Raw genomic sequence first — 17,505 nt, 5'->3', positions numbered from 1 at the left:
TTTTTTTTCAGAAGGGCAAACGAGGCATATTTTTCTTCATAATTGTGTTGTCCCCTAAAATAAAACTTCTTTAGTTCGAGGTTATCATGTTCTTGCAACACTCTTGCAATAATTAACATAAATTACTCTGACTGAAATTACATCATATGTGTGAAATATATAATTTTTGGTTGATTTTAATTTTCCTTTGAAGCTTGACTCCATTTTCGCTCCTTCCGAACGTCCATGATACCTCATGCCTTGCGAATCAGTAAATAAGTGGAGCGTCTTGCATTTTTTATGGCATTGCATCATATTGTACTGACAATTAAAATAAGGATTTTCAACCAATTTATAATGATGTCATTCACAAAAATTCAAAATTTGAGGTAATTGACAATTTTCATTGTCATATTCGTATTCAGAATCTTCGAATTATTAAAATTCGGCTACTTTGGTCTCAGAAACATTTTGTCACGGTGTCTTATATTGTGCTCATTCACAGATTCATTTAACCACCACTCATCGTCACCGTAGCAATTATAATATAAAAATGACATGAAATAATATTTTCTTAAAAAAACAACTTCATATGTAAACTTATGGCGACTTGACTAAATACAGTTGAAAGTGGAATTCGATTCACTGTGCAATATGCCAAAATGTCTCGATTGCAAGGTAACGACTTATGCTAGTACACAATCGGAGAAGTCCATATTTGGTAGTTTTAATTGTGCTGAAAATATACTAACAAACCCATTATTATTTTACAAACCAAAGAACCGGAGCTTTAACATGATCAAAAGATACAGGTGCACAAACTCATACCCTCCCAAATAAATCACTCACGAATAAACTCGCGCACTGCTGAACCATCTGCTTCGTTGCCTGTGGGCCTTCTAGGACAAGCTGAAAGTTTCGGGATGAACCACGAAATACCCGCGCCTGCACGGACGTGACTCACTACTCCGTCTGCAGCTATACCCTGTCCCAGCTAACTGTAGAGCAGAGCCGCGCATATTGGCAGAGGAGGAGGAGGAGGAGAATCGAGTGGTGAAAGCGCAGCGTTGCCAACCGTACGGTCCTGACCTTAGTCCGTACGCTGAATGCACGGCTTGCTCTTGCAGTTTTATTCCTAATATTTCCCTAAGAGATTCTTAAACCAATCGTACGGACCTGGAGATGAAAATACGGTTAATTTGCCATGTGCGTTCGGTATTATCCTTTTCAAAAGTTTGCAACGCTGCATAGCGAAGGAGGAAATCGGGTAACTCCCGTCGCCCATTAAACAATCAGGTTTCTCTCACTGTTCATTGGTGGAGCCGTCTCGCGTCACTACTTGCGCAGAGATTTGTTCTCGTTCGCCTGGTCTACAGTTAGGTGGTACGAAGTTTAGATTTGCGTATTCGGAGCAGACCAACCGGCCCGTTGCAGATCTTGTATATACCTATCAAAAAAGTAACCAGTTTACATGTAAAATTGTTTATATATTACTATAGTCCGATTTGTATAATACATAATACTGCTCTTGCATACAAATTTTGAATTTAATCTCTATTTTGTTATAAGCGTTGAGTAAGGGATGTGCCATTGGCTGTTGTACTTTCGAGCTCCTTCTTCTTGGCTTCGCCATCTTTGTAGTTGAACTTTGCAACGTTGGATTCTGGGAACTCCGCCATTGCCACGCTACTCTTCTTCCGACCCTGGAACTTTTGTACAAGAGGATGAAGCAACTCTGGGTCTATGTCCGCTGCAGATGTTGGGCCTGGAAGGACAAAAGAGTTTTAGATATCACCAATAATGTTTTGTATTAAAAGCAGTGGCGCAACCACAAGAGGGGCAATGGGCATTGTGCCCCCCCGCACTAACCTTGGACGGAAATGAGTTCTAGGAAGGCAACGTAGGGGGGGGGAAACATTGAAGTACAAGTATACCTGCAGGGGCAATTACCCCCCAGAACTTCAAATTTTATGCAAATAAGAATACCTTTAGTACAATTTTCTGTCTCCCTTTGTTCGCAATACCTGCTTTTCTTAGTCTTATCAAGTTCAGAACCGTAGCTAGGGGGCGGCGGGAGTCGGCCCTGGGCGCCGAACGATCTAAATGAAAAAAAGTTGTAAAACTGATTGATTGATTTGTGGATTTTAAGTCCACTTTATGTACAGAAAGGCTAATCGAGACTGGACCTAAAGTTTAAAGTGGGATGGGAACCACTATGCCATGTGCCTCCACCGAATATCACACCCGCGACCCCTTGATCACAAGGCCACAATTTTACCACTACACCATCGGGGAGGCACAAAAGTTGTAAAAGAGAGAATGCACTGGCATTCCGTGAAATTATTTGCACCCTATTAAATCAATATTGATTTCAGCCTGCAAAAAATTGTATCCAAAAATTTTCAATATATCATTGTTCGCTGTAATGCATTGTAAATTACCAGACACAGAAATAAGACTTGTCTTCATTTTGTTTTAAATGCATGAACAAAATTATTTTGAGGAATGAAAACGTGCACATTTGAGAGACAATTTATGTAATTTTTGCTGTTTGTTTATTATAAGATGGATGAATTAGTTGTGTTATATATTTAAATAATATATATTGTATATAATATTTATTAAATAAATTTTGAATACGTACATAATTTAGTGTCCACGTCGCTCCATGTTGCATATATGTGAAACATATATCGTACATGAAAGTTATGCATGTTAATGTAAAAAAGAATTATATTTGGAATGCATTTATCAAACATTTTCTGTCTTTCAAAAATAGTATGTGTGCTTGATTTCCATTTTTAATGTGAAATTGAACGTGTTGAAAAAATAATTCAAATCGTTCGTTCGAACACAAATGCTCTTGCACCACCTTCTTGCATAATTTACGAGGATAATAACATATTTGATACTACTATTACTAATTAATTAATAATTATAATGTTGCTCCCGGGTTCGAATCCCAGCTTGAGCATGGATGTTTGCGAGTGTCCATTCATCATATTCATCATGTCATCACTCATCCCCATTTTCGCAAATTAGCCAAAAGTGGCACAAGAAGTGAAGTAAAATAAAGCAAATCAATAATAACAATAATAATAATAGTAATAATAATAATGTTATAATAATAACATTGGTATTAATAAAATAAATAATATTATTATTGTTATTATTATTATTATTATTATTATTATTATTATTATTATTGTGCACTGTAACGTATAGATTTCAGCAATAACCCTTACAACGAGCCATTATTATAATATATGGGTTTATTGAATTTTCTGAACTCTTGGCTATTGGAAGACGACAGCCCTGATACTAACTGAGAACCAACCCTTTTTACCCCAGGGACATCAGAGCATACCGTCACCCTCTCTTTCCGAATCAGAGGGATGAAGAAACAGATAATCCCAGACCATTGGTTAAAAACCAAGGTTTCGAGAGAGATTAGTGGCTAAACAATAATAAAACAACTATAACACAAGGGGTAACCAACAGGTGTACGCAAGGATCTCTAGAAACAGATAGAATTGCCCAAAAACCAAATATGGGATACTGTTACAACCAGGCGTGCCCACAGGGGGTTTCATGACGCGACTGCGTCATGGGAATTTTTGGTAAAAAGATAAAGGTAAAGTGCTACCCTGTGCTACCCTGTACGCCGAATGGTGTAAATAAAAGTTGTAAAACAGAGAATGCCATGGCGTCCAGTAAAATTATTTGCGCCCTATCAAATCAATATTGTTTCAATTGCAAAAATTGGACCTAAATTTCTTTTGATCGCTTCGCTCGCTGTCTCCTTGTTTCCTCTAATGTAATGTATTTAAATAATATGTGTTGTATATTTGTATTGCATAAGCTTTGAATACATACACAATTTTGTGTTAACATGTTGTTTATGTTATGTTGTTAATATGTTATGATATTTTATGTCGCTCCATGTTGCATATATTTAAAACATAACACCATTAAGCCTTGTTTCCATGATTAAGAAAAACTAAATATGCTGACCAAGGCAGTAATTTATTTTATTGGGTTGGTGCGAATGAAATGTCCGGCCCAGGTGCGTCATTGCCAAAGGCCAAAAAAATTAAAACTACAATACTTGGTTAATCAAAATAGTCGCCGTCTGCAGCCACACACTTTTGCCATCGCTCAGCCAACAATTGGATTCCATGGCGAAAGAAGTCTGGAGTCTGCGACGCAAAGAACTCCTCAACGGCATGTTGCACCTCCCGATCATCAGCGAAGGTCTTTCCTGTCAGGAAGTGATCGAGATGCCGGAAGAGATTGTAGTCAGTGGGAGAGAGGTCAGGAGAATATGCTGGATGAGGAAGGGTTTCATATTGCAACTCATGGAGAGCCTGCACGGTCCTTTGCGCGACATGTGGGCGAGCATTGTCGTGCAACACGAGGACACCATGTCTGTGGACCATTGCTGGATGCTTGCGGAGAAGTTTGCGGTGCATTTTATGGAGTTCAGCACTGCAACTATCTGTATTGATGGTTTCACCTCGCCTGAGAAAGACATGATGGATCACACCCACCATAGACCACCATACCAACAACAACACCTTCCGTGGGTGGAGAGGTGGTTTCGGAAACCGCCCTGGACGTTGATCACGATCCAACCATTGTCCTAATCGTTTACGATTGTCATAGAAGATCCATTTCTCATCTGAAGTGACAATCCGATGCAGGAAACCATCCCGGTTATTCCTTACACTCAGAGAACTACACACCTCCAGACGGCGAGCCTTGTTGGCCGGTTTCAAATCATGTGGTACCCATGAGTACAACTTTTACACTTTACTGATCGCACGGAGCCGCCAAACGACAGTGGTATGGTGTATGCCTAACTCGCCTGCAATGGCACGAACATTTTTCCGAGGGTCCGCTTCCATGGTGTTCCTGAGGGAGCTCATCTGAACATGATGTTGGTCGATGGCCACGAGGCTCATTTTGCAATGCTGTGTCACCGGAATGAAATTTGACAAACCAGCGGCGAATGGTGCGTTCATTTGCCATTCCTGGCCCAAATGCACTGTTAATATTTTTGGCGGCTTGCTGAGCAGAATGTCCCAGTTTGAATTCGTTAAGAAAAATCACTCGCAATTGTGTGTTCTCCATGGTGCACTTTCAGACGACCCTGTTCAGCAACACACTCCCTCCTGACTATCTGGGTGCTCCAGCCTGTTTGCTGGACGTATACAGAGTTTATGACGTTAGACCCGTGACCTCAGTCAATCCCTGTGTTGTGTTGTTTAGGCTAGTTTCCCACCAGACGTCAAAGCGGACATTTCATTCGCACCAACCCAATATTAAAAACATAAACTAAACGTAACGTTTCAACCTTCCAGCAAGGTCTTCATCAGACTCTGTATCAAGTACAAAAATAACAAGATACACAAAAAGGGCATTATATATACACAAACATTACTCCCTCCAGACTATTAGAAAGTTGTTAGGAACTTTCTAGCAGGTGGCTTTCACTTGCCAACTGCACTTTCACCTAAAAGGCTAAACATAAGTACTTTCATATAGAATGTGGTTGGACTTTTTATCTCACGCTCTTCTTCCTTCTTTTTTCACCCTCCTCCTCTCCTCTTTCTCTCTTGTCCTTTCCACTCTCTCTAACACCTTCTTCCACTCTTTGTTTAACCTCAGTCAACCATTCCGAGTTCATTGTGTCTTCTTCACCTTTCTTCTCTATTTCCTTGGCTTCCTTCCATTTTCTCACTAGCATTCTCTTCTCCCTTCCTATCTGCTTAGACTCATCTCACTCTATGTCATGTCCTGTTTCTCTCGTGTGTTTAAATATCGCATTTCTCTCTCTCTTAAGTCTTACATCATCCCTATGTTGTTTCAACCTGTCTTTCAGCCTTTTTTTCGTTTCTCCTATGAACACACTCTGACATTCTTTACATTTCACTTCGTAGATAATCCCTTCCTCTTCCTTCTGTTTTCCATTTTCTTGTTTGCATTCTTCGCTATTCCTAAGATGCTTCTCCCTCCCTTCCTGTAAGTTTTAATTCCCGCTTTCCTAAGCACTTCGCATATCTTTTTTGTGGTCTTCCCCATACTCCTCATTCCAAACCTTCTCTCTTTTTCTTTATCTTCCTCTTTTTCTTTCTCTTCCAATTTTCCCCTGCCCGTTTTCTTCCTTCTTCTGTTTATGTCCAGTCTATCCTGCTTCTCATAGCCATTCTTTTCCAGCTGTTTCCATAGGCTATTTATTTTGCCTTCTTTTCCACATTCTTTCATGCATATTTTCTTGATTCTGTCCTCCATATTCTTTATAAAATTTATTTTTGTCACCTCACTTAGATCACTTCTTTTGTGGCACAATACCCCTGCTGCACACTTCTTCTGATGACAAGCGGTTTCAATTTCTTGTCCTCTCTTCCTTTTCATCAATATATCTAGTTAGCTTAACTTGTCTTCTTCTTCTATTTCAAGTTCCAATAATATCCCTCTTTCTTCATCTTATATTTCTTTGGCAAAAATGTCGAGCTACCTCTTCGTTCCCTTTCATATGCCAAAACAATCGTCCACATATCTGCAAAACAGAATTATTTTGTCCCCTCCTTTTTCTATCACTTTCTTTTCCCATTCATTCATAACCAATTCAGCCAATGCTGGGCTTAGACTAGAACCTATATTTAATCCTTCACTCATTAACATTATTTTATCTCCCAACGTGTCCCCTCTTGATGCTCGGGAACATACTTTTCACGTCTAAGCTAATCATTGTCGTCTTCATCTCATTTAACTTAAGTCCTTTAATGATGTCTACTACTTGTTCGCTGTTCTTTTCTGCTCTGCTTTCATGCTGTGTTACTAACACTTCAATAACTTTCTTTAATTTATTTTCCAAGGGTTCCAAAATATTGTTTCTGCAGTTCATTACTGGTCTTAACTTTATCTCCTCTTTGTGTATCTTTGGAAAGCCTTTCAAACTTGGTAGTCTTCCTGTCTCCTTTATGCATTTCTTTAATCCTCTCCTCCTACAGTCTTTTATGACCCTTTCTTTTATAGTTTGTTCTTCTCCTGTTCCACAAATCTCCTCATATCCGTTTTCTTTTAGGTCTTCAAACTTCCTTCCTCTCGTACCATTCTCTTTCCATCACCACAATTGCTCCTCCTTTATCTGCCTGCTCTATCACCACATCTTTTCTTGTTTTGATTTTCTTCATCCCTTCCCTTTCTTTTTTACTCAAACTACCAGGTAACCAAGAAAGTTCATGCTGTTTTAGTACAAAGAAGAAAAGGTCCAAAACAAATGTGTTTACCTTATATTTATTCTGCAAAATATCCACCATCCGCTTCTACAACCTGCTCCCATCTTTGTACAAGCCTGTAGATGCCATGTTTGAAAAAGTCTTTGTGTAGGGCCGCAAAAAACTGCACCACCGCGTTTTCAACCTCCTCGCGAGTTTGGAAATGTCGATTGCGCATATGGTTGTCCATAGACAGAAAAAGATGGTAGTCTGATGTAGCGATGTCGGGTGAATACGCTGGATGTGGCAGAAGTTCCCAGCCGAGAGAAGAAATCACCTCCAGGGTCATCTTTGCTGTATGCGGTTTAGCGTTGTCTTGGTGGAAAAGAACTCGCTTCCTATTCACTAATGCAGGTTGTTTTCTTGCAAGCTGTTCGGCCACTCTTTGCAATTGCGCGGAGTACACCTCTTTGTTGATGGTTTTACCACTTTCCAAGATCTCATAATGCACAATCCCAGCCGTAGTCCACCAGAGACACAGCAGCACCTTCCGCTGATGAAGAGCAGGTTTTGCAGTTAAAGGTATGGTGTCATTTGACGATAGCGAATGGTATGAGCGTTTCTTGTTATCGTACATTACCCACTTTTCATTATACGTCAAAATGCGGTCCAAAATTGGACAGTTGTTGTTCCTAGTGAGCAAGGAAGCGCAAATGTTCAGTCGTTGGAGACGGTTCGCAGCAGTCAGCTCGTGCGGGACCCACTTACTCAGTTTCCATGATTTGCCAAGCTCATGCAAGTGCACACGAATTGTTTCAGCACTTACCGCAAATCGTTCAGCGAGTTCTTGACACGTTTGACTTGAATCCTCTTCAATTGCTGCCTTCAGTTGGTCCACATCGAGAGATTTCGGTCTGCCCGATCGAGGTTTGTCTGCCAGTGTCTCATCGCCACTCGAGAAGGTCTGAAACCACTTTTGCTCTGTAAGTTCACTAATTGTACCTTCTCCAAACCCTGCACATATTTTTCTTGCTGCTTCCGCTCCTTTTGTGCCCAACTTGTACTCATACAGTAAACACGCCCTGATTACTGCATTCGACACAGCCATGGTTCACTGCGAATACTTGCTCCCGAACTATCGACTCCGACCTGTTATCTACGTTAGCCGACGTGCCAAGGAATGAGCTTTCCGCCAATCACACATACATGTACCCCTGGCGGCTGAACTGCGTACTACCCCACGAAAACTAAGGGCAGTTGTAAAAACCGCATGAACTTTCTTGGTTACCTGGTACTTTTCCTTGTTTTCCCATTTCTTTCTTCAGTATGGCTGCTGTTCTTCTTCTAATCTTGTCTCTTTCTGCTTCTTCTTTTATATGGAGCACTGCTTCTTCAATGTCATATATAACTTCCTCATAATCTACATTTCTTTCTTTAACTTTGAAACCTCTTCCTAGTTTTAGAAAAGCTTCCTCTTCTTTTGTTAGGTCTACATTCCCTCTTACCACAACTCTTCTTCTGGTATCCTCTTCTTCCTCCTCTTCTCCTCTTTCTTCTTTCCATCCTAGTCCCTCTCCTTTCTTCTTCAATTTTATTTTCATTTTCTCTCTAAGTTTCTCCTGCCAGATTTTCATTTCATGAAATGTATATTCTCTCGTAAAAATGGTGAGACCATATTCAATAGCTTTTTCAATTCTTGTCAGGTTCTCCTTTATTATCTTTATCTCCTTTCTTCTTGCCCTTATTTCATTCCATATCAGTTCTTTTTCCATTTTCTGAACCAATATATTCCATCTCATGGTGTTGCAAACCACTCTCTTCTTACTTATTTTTAATGTTTAGCTTAGACGAGAAAAGTATGTTCCCGGGCATCAAGAGGGGACACGTTTTGGACATTATTTGTGCCACAAAAGAAGTGATCTAAGTGAGGTGACAAAAATAAATTTTATAAAGAATATGGAGGACAGAATCAAGAAAATATGCATGAAAGAATGTGAAAAAGAAGGCAAAATAAATAGCCTATGGAAACAGCTGGAAAGAATGGCTATGAGAAGCAGGATAGACTGGACATAAACAGAAGAAGGAAGAAAACGGGCAGGGGAAAATTGGAAGAGAAAGAAAAAGAGGAAGGTAAAGAAAAAGAGAGAAGGTTTGGAATGAGGATTATGGGGAAGACCACAGAAAATATATGCAAAGTGCTTAGGAAAGCGGGAATTAAAACTTACAGGAAGGGAGGGAGAAGCATCTTAGGAATAGCGAAGAATGCAAACAAGAAAATGGAAAACAGAGAAGAGGAAGAGGAAGGGATTATCTACGAAGTGAAATGTAAAGAATATCAGAGTGTATACATAGGAGAAACGAAAAAAGGCTGAAAGACAGGTTGAAACAACATAGGGAAGATGTACGTCTTAAGAGAGAGAGAAATAGAATATTTAAACACACGAGAGAAATAGGACATGACATAGAGTGGGATGAGTCTAAGCAGATAGGAAGGGAGAAGAGAATGCTAGTGAGAAAATGGAAGGAAGCCAAGGAAATAGAGAAGAAAGGTGAAGAAGACACAATGAACTCGGAATGGTTGACTGAAGTTAAACAAAGAATGGAAGAAGGTGTTAGAAAGAGTGGAAAGGACAAGAGAGAAAGAGGAGAGGAGAAGGAAGAAAATTGAAGGAAAAAGAGCGTGAGATAAAAAGTCCAACCACGTTCTATATGGAAGTAATTGTGCTTAGCCTTTTAGGTGAAAGTACAGTTGGCAAGTGAAAGCCAGCTGCTAGAAAGTTCCAAACAACTTTCTAAATAGTCTGGAGGGAGTAATGTTTGTGTATATATAATGCCCTGTTTTTGAATCTTGTTACTTTTATACTTGATACAGATTCTGAAGAAGACCTTGCTAGAAGGTTGAAACGTTACGTTTAGTTTATGTTTTTAATAAAATAAATTACTGCCTTGGTCAGCATATTTAGTTTTTCATAATCATGGAAACAAGGCTTAATGGTGTTATAACTTTTGGAAGCTTTGTTTCTTCTTTCCAGGACCGTGCGCGACGAGGAGCGTGTGCGGGTCTCCCAGAAAGCAGTAAGTAACTTTTTGAATTTTATTGCCCGGAAATTCCATTCAAGACCATGTGAAGTTTTAGATCATTGTTGTTCGTCCTTGTTTATTTTACATTTGTATATGGCTGGAATGTTTCGTGATGAGAAATATCATTTCCAAGCATTCTCAGAATGGTAATGATAATAATGATGAAATAAATGAAGGTGGTAACAACATGGCAGCAGCAGAGTTATTTAACTTGGATCGCAACTTTCAAAATTTACCACCCCCACGCTCTGCTGCTGGCGCTGTGGAAAATCGAACACCAGATGCATCAGTATTTGAACCCAGGTCACCAATCTATGAAATACCCACTGACGATGAAATGTTAGAGTGGTTAAAACAAGCTGTTGTGCCACCATCTCCCATTCTATACGATGAAGACGATGTTTTATTCGAAACGATGGAAGTGTACGAAGGTCAATCCAACCAACGACGGTCGGATACGAGATCAACTTCTCCACAACCTGGCCCATCCAAATTGCGACGTCCGCCAGCATAATTCCTCTTTTCATTCCTATGCGGAGACTCAAGAATCTCAACCCAGAGATTATGTTCAGGCTCATTGAAAGTTCTCAATTGCAATGAGAACTTTCTTGTAGCCGACAGGGACACCTTTAATATTTGTATTGTTGACCCTCAGTTAGGAAAAGGGAGAGCCCGTGCCTTAATAAAGTATGGGCCTTTGAATAAAATTTTCGATGGCATGAAACGTCGAAGATGTCTCTTTAAGATTAAGGAGGAAGATGTGTATTATCTTCCAAGAGCTCAGGCACTGCGAACAGGAATGCAAGTTGCTGGTGACATGTTGGAAAATAAACCTATCAAAGAATCCTTTCGTGTAAGAATAAAACAAGCCAGAGAAAATTTACGTGGCAAAGCGGAACAAAAAATTAACCAGTTGTTATCAGGTTACGGAAAAAGAAAAAGGAAAAAGTGGTCAAAAGAAAATCTATAAAAATAGGTCCCCCTTCGCTACAGTTACACTCCGCTAAACGTCGCAGACATAGAAAAGACATATTCGATTGAATGATCATGTCCAACATTCATCCTTGCAGTCAACCCCGTTGCACAAGCGATTTTGACTTGTTCTCAGTACCTATGACACAAACTACAATTTAACATGCAGTTAATGTCGAGTATCGAACTGTCTCTACTTTAACTTCTGGAGGACCTGTAGAATTTAATATTCCAGGTGAAACTGGTGAATTTATTCATCTTGCGTATCTATATCTGTATGTAAAATCTAAAATTACAAAATCGGATGGTGAGGATCTTGACGATTCAGACAGTGTTGCACCTGTCAATACTTTTTTGCATTCTCTTTTCAATGAAGTTGATATTTCACTTAATGACAAACTAATCACATCGTCCTCAGGTTCCTACCCCTACAGAGCATATATTGAAACTTTACTTAATTTCTCTAATGACGCCAAAGAAACACATTTAACATCTTCGCTCTGGTTCAAGGATACAACTGGACAGTTTAAAACTCTGGGAAATGCAAATATTGGATACGAATCTCGTGCCCAGTTCCTAGAAATACTTCTACTTCAGACATGTATATAAGAATACATGCAGATATTGTAGGACTGGACCGTGTATTGCCCAATAAAGTTGGAATTCGTGTGAAACTTCATAGATGTAAAGATTCTTTTTATTTGATGAGTGCTGAAACTTCTTCTTACCTTGTGCATTTAGAAGCAGTGACTTTATAGGTTCGGAGAATAACTCTTACATCCGATATTGGAATGCGACTCAGTACTAGAATAGAGCGTGAAACAGCTATATTACCTATCACAAGAGTTGAAACTCTTACTCATACTATTCCTCAAAATATAACTTCGTATAACATCGATAATCTATTCCTGGGTAATGTCCCCAAAGCTCTTGTTGTAGGCTTTGTTTCGAATACTTCATACAATGGAAAAAACAATTTGAATCCATTTTATTTTGAACATTTCAACATTAACCAACTACAACTACAAGTCGGCTCAAAATTTTATCCCTCCACACCGTTAACACCAAAGTTTTCCAAAAAATAACTACACTCAAAGCTACTATACATTGTTTTCTGGAACTGGATTGTATTATTGTAATAGTGGAAATTGCATGGCTAGAAAAGAATACTTTACAAAATAGATTTAGTACCTTTGTGAGTGTTGTCAAAATGAGATTTGTCATTCATTTTACTGCCTTCCAAGGCAAACAAGGTCAAATTATAGTTAAGGTGCTTGCTGTTGTCAATATTGATAACTTAAATTCGGACTCATGGATATTTTTACCACCATTTTCGTATGGTGAACTAGAATCGGCCTCAGCCAAGCTAAACAATTATGCATCTCAAAATTCACATGGTCTTGAATGGAATGATGGGTATATAAACTACAATCAACTCGCCAATATACAAAGATTCTACACAGAACATGCTACAGTCTGGTATGCGCATGGTATCGTATCAATCCCTAAGATTATATGTTTATTTTATAAAAAGCCTCTCTGAATGCTTCATGTTGACCAGGGCATTCACTTGTTCTTTTCAGTTGTCTCAACCTCTGAGTCATGTAAATAATGCACAGTGTTGTGCTATGCAAACCTCCTGAGCTATTCAGGAAACAGGTAGTTTCTTCTGCCTATGGAGTCAGCGGTTTGCATAGTCAATTAAAAACACGATTCGCCATGGAGGAAGAGCTCCATGGCCTAGGGAATATAGAGGTGAGACAAGCTGAGAAGGGTCTGACTTTGAATTGAGGAAGGAGAAGAGGTTAGGAGAGCAATGTAGCAGAAGTGAGACGACGCGCTGGTCAACCGATAGAGAAGCCAACAGAGGACTTAGTATATTTTTATTCATCGTAATTATCTTCATTCGTCAGATAGACAGGTAACTATCCTAAAACCCAGCCATGATTCAGGTTCAAAGGTTCAGAAAACCCAAAGAGTGACCATTGTCTTTTCTAGTTGATTAGTTCCTAAATCTTATTTGTACCTTTCGTATTGCCAAGCGTTAACTCGTCATGCCAATGACGAGTGCTCTCATCAGAGGATGAATGATGAATAACTTACATCACCCATTGATTAATTGGTTAACATTCTTGGTAAGATCCCACGAACTTCACAGTTCGTTACGTGGTGGAGTTCTTCGTGCCTTTTCATTTTTTTTTCGGAAATGAAAAGAGTTGCAGTTAATTGTTAGCTTTGAAATTTTCCCTCTATCTCCGTTTCGTTACGTGATGGAGATGCTTAGGGCTTTCATCCATTTTTTCGGAAATGAGATGGAAAATTGTTAACCAGTCTTAAATTTAACCCCACCCCAAAATTTTGCTAACTTGTTTAGTTTTTTTAGTATGTCCTTGCCACAATTGATTTTGAAAATACATAGGACTTAAAGTTTTTTTAACATTAATGGGGGAGAAGAATGTATATATGCCATGATAGATATTTAGTCTAACATGAGGATGAATCCGATTAAATTTATCGACCTCAAGTCAGGGTCTGTCATCCGCAAAATGTAAAAATGCGAAGGAACCTGCACCCTAGCTCCGTCGCGGTTACCCGCTTCGGGCTGGCGATTTGGTATCAGGAGAGTCCGGCATTCCGCGTGGCGGAAGGTTCGATGTCGGGTTTTAGGCAGCCACATTTCACAAAAAATGCGGCCGGCCCAGGGACACCCATGGACGATTCCCTATCACTCCGCTCCTGGTAGCGCTGTGTTTCGCTCGGGAACCCGGTAACCTGGTTATGACAGATCTACAATCTGGAAAATTTACCACTCCCAGAATTTTAAATAAGATTGAAGAATAAGGCATTTAGATTCGATGGTTTCTTGCATTGACAGTGATTTTAGAACGTAAAAGGTAGGAATTTTTTTTGCATGATTTTGTATACGAAAATTATTACACCGTTGGTTATGAAGATTAAAATAATGCAGTAAGCTACAGTAATTCTAAACAATTTTTTATATATATATCTAACGTTCCTGTGCATTTTGCTCAGATTGCGATGAGGCTTACCCTTAACATTTTAATTAATTAAAAACGTGGATTTTAAAGTTATTTGTGAATGAGGAAAATAAATTTGAGTTTATTGACTCTGGCTCAGTGGCACTATGGTGCAGTTTAACGAGTCATAGCAGAGAGTATGCTTATCAGAGTCAATATTTTGTTTTTGTTATTATTATTAATTGAAATTCCTTAAAAGTTTAATTTAAATTTGGTTTAAAACTGACCGTAACTTTTAAATGATTTAGAATGCTTGAACTATAACTGCTAAGATTATTGCAACGAGGATATTACATTTTATACACATATAGTTTTGGGAACGAATAAGGCCCCGAGGACCACTCATTTATATTCTTAATGACTAAAGTCTCCTAGCACCTCATGAGGGGAGCTTAGATTAAGGAGACAGGCAAGTTTATACGAGATACTCACTTGCCTTATGTTACCTTAACTTACGAATACATTGCCTCAATTTTTTAAATTCAAGTTAATATGTAAAGAAACGAAACGCTAATTATATTCCAGGGCACGCTGTACAATTAATGTCCGCTATTACGCCAAGCGTATATAGTTTGAGTGGCGTAACGTGATTTAGGATATAAACCGCCCGATTAATTAAAAGTTCAAGTTGAGAAGTAATAGATGTATAAATAGGCTGTAGTGACGCGAGATGTCCGTACACAAGTAAGCAGTAGTGACGTGAAAGAGTCCGTACACATATATACATATACGTATGCTTTAAGCACAGTTAGGCTAAGCCAACTTAATATGAATAACTAGAAGAGAATTAGGAGAGCACTTTACATGGCGTGGACGTTTCTCACATATTAACGAGATTTTTTTGTGCTATTATATATTTATATTTTTTTCTCTGTCCGGAAAATTGTTTTGTTTGACAGTTAAATATTTATCCTTAGCACGCTGTAGCTTCGAATGTTAAAAAATTTAAAATGTAGATTGTTTTAAATTTGAAATATAAATATTGCAAATTTTGCTCCAAGTTACGGCATTTATTAAAGTGAAACAGGTCTAATATTTTAAAATCCACTTGCGTGACATAATAATAATTTATAATAAAAATGGTACTAATAATATTAAACGTTAAGACCAGACTTATTATTTAATAATGTGCTTTAGGCACAAAAAATTTTTTTGCAGTATTAAAAATACTAGCTCAGCAAGTATTTGTACATCACTAAAAATTTATAGTTACACTTCAGAAGAAGGTATACACTGATATTACCAAAGTTTTATTTTAAGCGCCAGTTAATGAGAATATTTATTTTATATGAATATGTAGACGTCGAAGCCAAGATTTTTATTGCGCCCCAATAACAAGTATTTTCCTTCGGATATTGGATCTAGACCAAAATCCTGGAAATCCATTCTGCCATCGCAGAATGATTATGGTTAAACCACAACGGTTTTAGTTTCAAACTTTGCCACAATAATATGCTAAGCATATTTTAGAATGAGTTGAGAGAATTAAAGATTCTTCGAGTTTTAGTGATGTTAGTCTTTTAATGCATTTAAAGATCGCATAAATAATAATTATTATTTTATTTCAGGTAGTCAGGAGTAAATCAGTTTCAATTTTCCATTACCTTGTACTTCAGTACGGTTTGATTGATTTTAAGTATTTAAAAATAAAGATAACACCTGAAATTAAATAGGATAAGTTTGCACTAAATTTTAAAATACGATAAGTTAAACAGTGCTAGAAAATTTAGAGCATAAATAAATTACATCAAGTAAATAAATTAAGCAGATATTGAGCGTAGATTCAGAAATAAATAAGTTAAGTTAAAATACCTAATAATTGAAACTAGGCAGGCTTAAAATACGTTTTAGTTTTGAAGAACTGTATGTTTTGTTGCCTAAGCAACATGAATATCATTGCTATTTTAGTTATGTTAAACGGATTTCTTCCATACGTAAAAGCTTCAAATTTTATTTATCTGTTGAAAAACTCCTTTCACTATCCTCATATTATTATTACAAGTTTATTATTAGTAAAATTTATCATTAGTATTTTTACAATTTTTGTAATTTATTACTGTACATGTCAACACAAGAAATCTATTACTTATGACCATGAGTGTACCAACGAATTAGCTTTAAGTTAACTTAAAAATGATCCACCGTCCGTGGAACAGCTTTACGATGATGTTTCATCACTTGTTGAAGTGGTACCGTTAAAAACAATTCACCCTCCTATAGCTCCACCCCTTCCTCAGTCCGTTATTATTCATCAAAATGTAAAAGAAGAAGTTCAAGATTCGTCCCGAAATAGTTTAGCTATCAAAGACGACGTTTTAGATTTGCCTAAAAATATTGTATCTGTCAAAGATAGAGTTCATAAGTTTGCCGTAAGAAATGGTTCAAGTTTTGTTCAAAACAGCCTCAAAATTGAAAGTGAATTGATAAGTTCGCCCTGTGTCCAGCCAATTGCAAAAGTTGATTTATTTGAAAATCAGCCAACAGCAAAGTCGAAAAAGTTCCAAGTTTTACTCAAAAAGCAAAAAGTAAGCCAATTCTCAGGTTTTCGAACCTGTTGTATCTTTTACTGATCATATTTTTTTACGACTATACGTTTGCCTAAAATTTCTATTATATTTATTACGTATTATTTTTTTAAGTTAGAATCCATTATTGAGGTCTGATTGTATTTTATGTAAGGTTTATTAGTCTTTTATTTTGCTAACACCTTGCCAAACCCTCGTTATTATGCGATCACGGAAGTGTTCGAGTTTTGCTGCCGCGCTGACAGCCCGACAATTTTTTCCCCGCCCCGCCTACGACCTCATTTCAACGTCCTTGACTTTCTTTCGACTCTCGCAGCTCTTACTAAACCTTGTTTGTAATAATTAAAAGTTTTGTCAACATTAACGCGTCATGCAGCGACTCAGCGAATCCTAGCGCTCCATTCCCTTTTTACGCTCCTCCCTCCGTTGTATTTTACAGTCCAAGCGGGAGAATTTTTTTTTGCCCGTTGCTCGAAGCAACGATTCCCCTCCCTCCGCTATTCCGACGGAACCCGAACTGTACCCGAAGTCGCCCGAACACGGCAACGAGCCAGCCAGCCTTCCTTCTTGCATTGAAGCCCTCCAAGCGACCACGAAAATGCAACTTTGCAAGAACTTTGAATATCTGGTGTCAACGCATCCCTTTCTCCGCGTTGAAGCCATCCCGAGTACTTTTAGCACAGCAAC

General features: G+C 38.3%; 1 long non-coding RNA gene and 1 pseudogene across 1 annotated transcript in view; both read right to left on the bottom strand.

Annotated features, from left to right (window-relative positions):
- The window catches only part of LOC145982751 (uncharacterized), a 128,715-nt gene that overhangs the window by 85,193 nt on the left and 26,017 nt on the right, over positions 1-17,505 (bottom strand). The window lies entirely within an intron of this gene.
- Positions 1,542-8,310, bottom strand: LOC145982753 (histone-lysine N-methyltransferase SETMAR pseudogene; annotated as a pseudogene).

The sequence above is a fragment of the Lepisma saccharinum genome, unplaced genomic scaffold, assembly GCF_977018435.1.
Source record: "Lepisma saccharinum unplaced genomic scaffold, izLepSacc3.1 HAP1_SCAFFOLD_388, whole genome shotgun sequence".
NCBI lineage: Eukaryota > Metazoa > Arthropoda > Insecta > Zygentoma > Lepismatidae > Lepisma > Lepisma saccharinum.
This window is presented reverse-complemented; position numbering and strand designations above follow the sequence as displayed.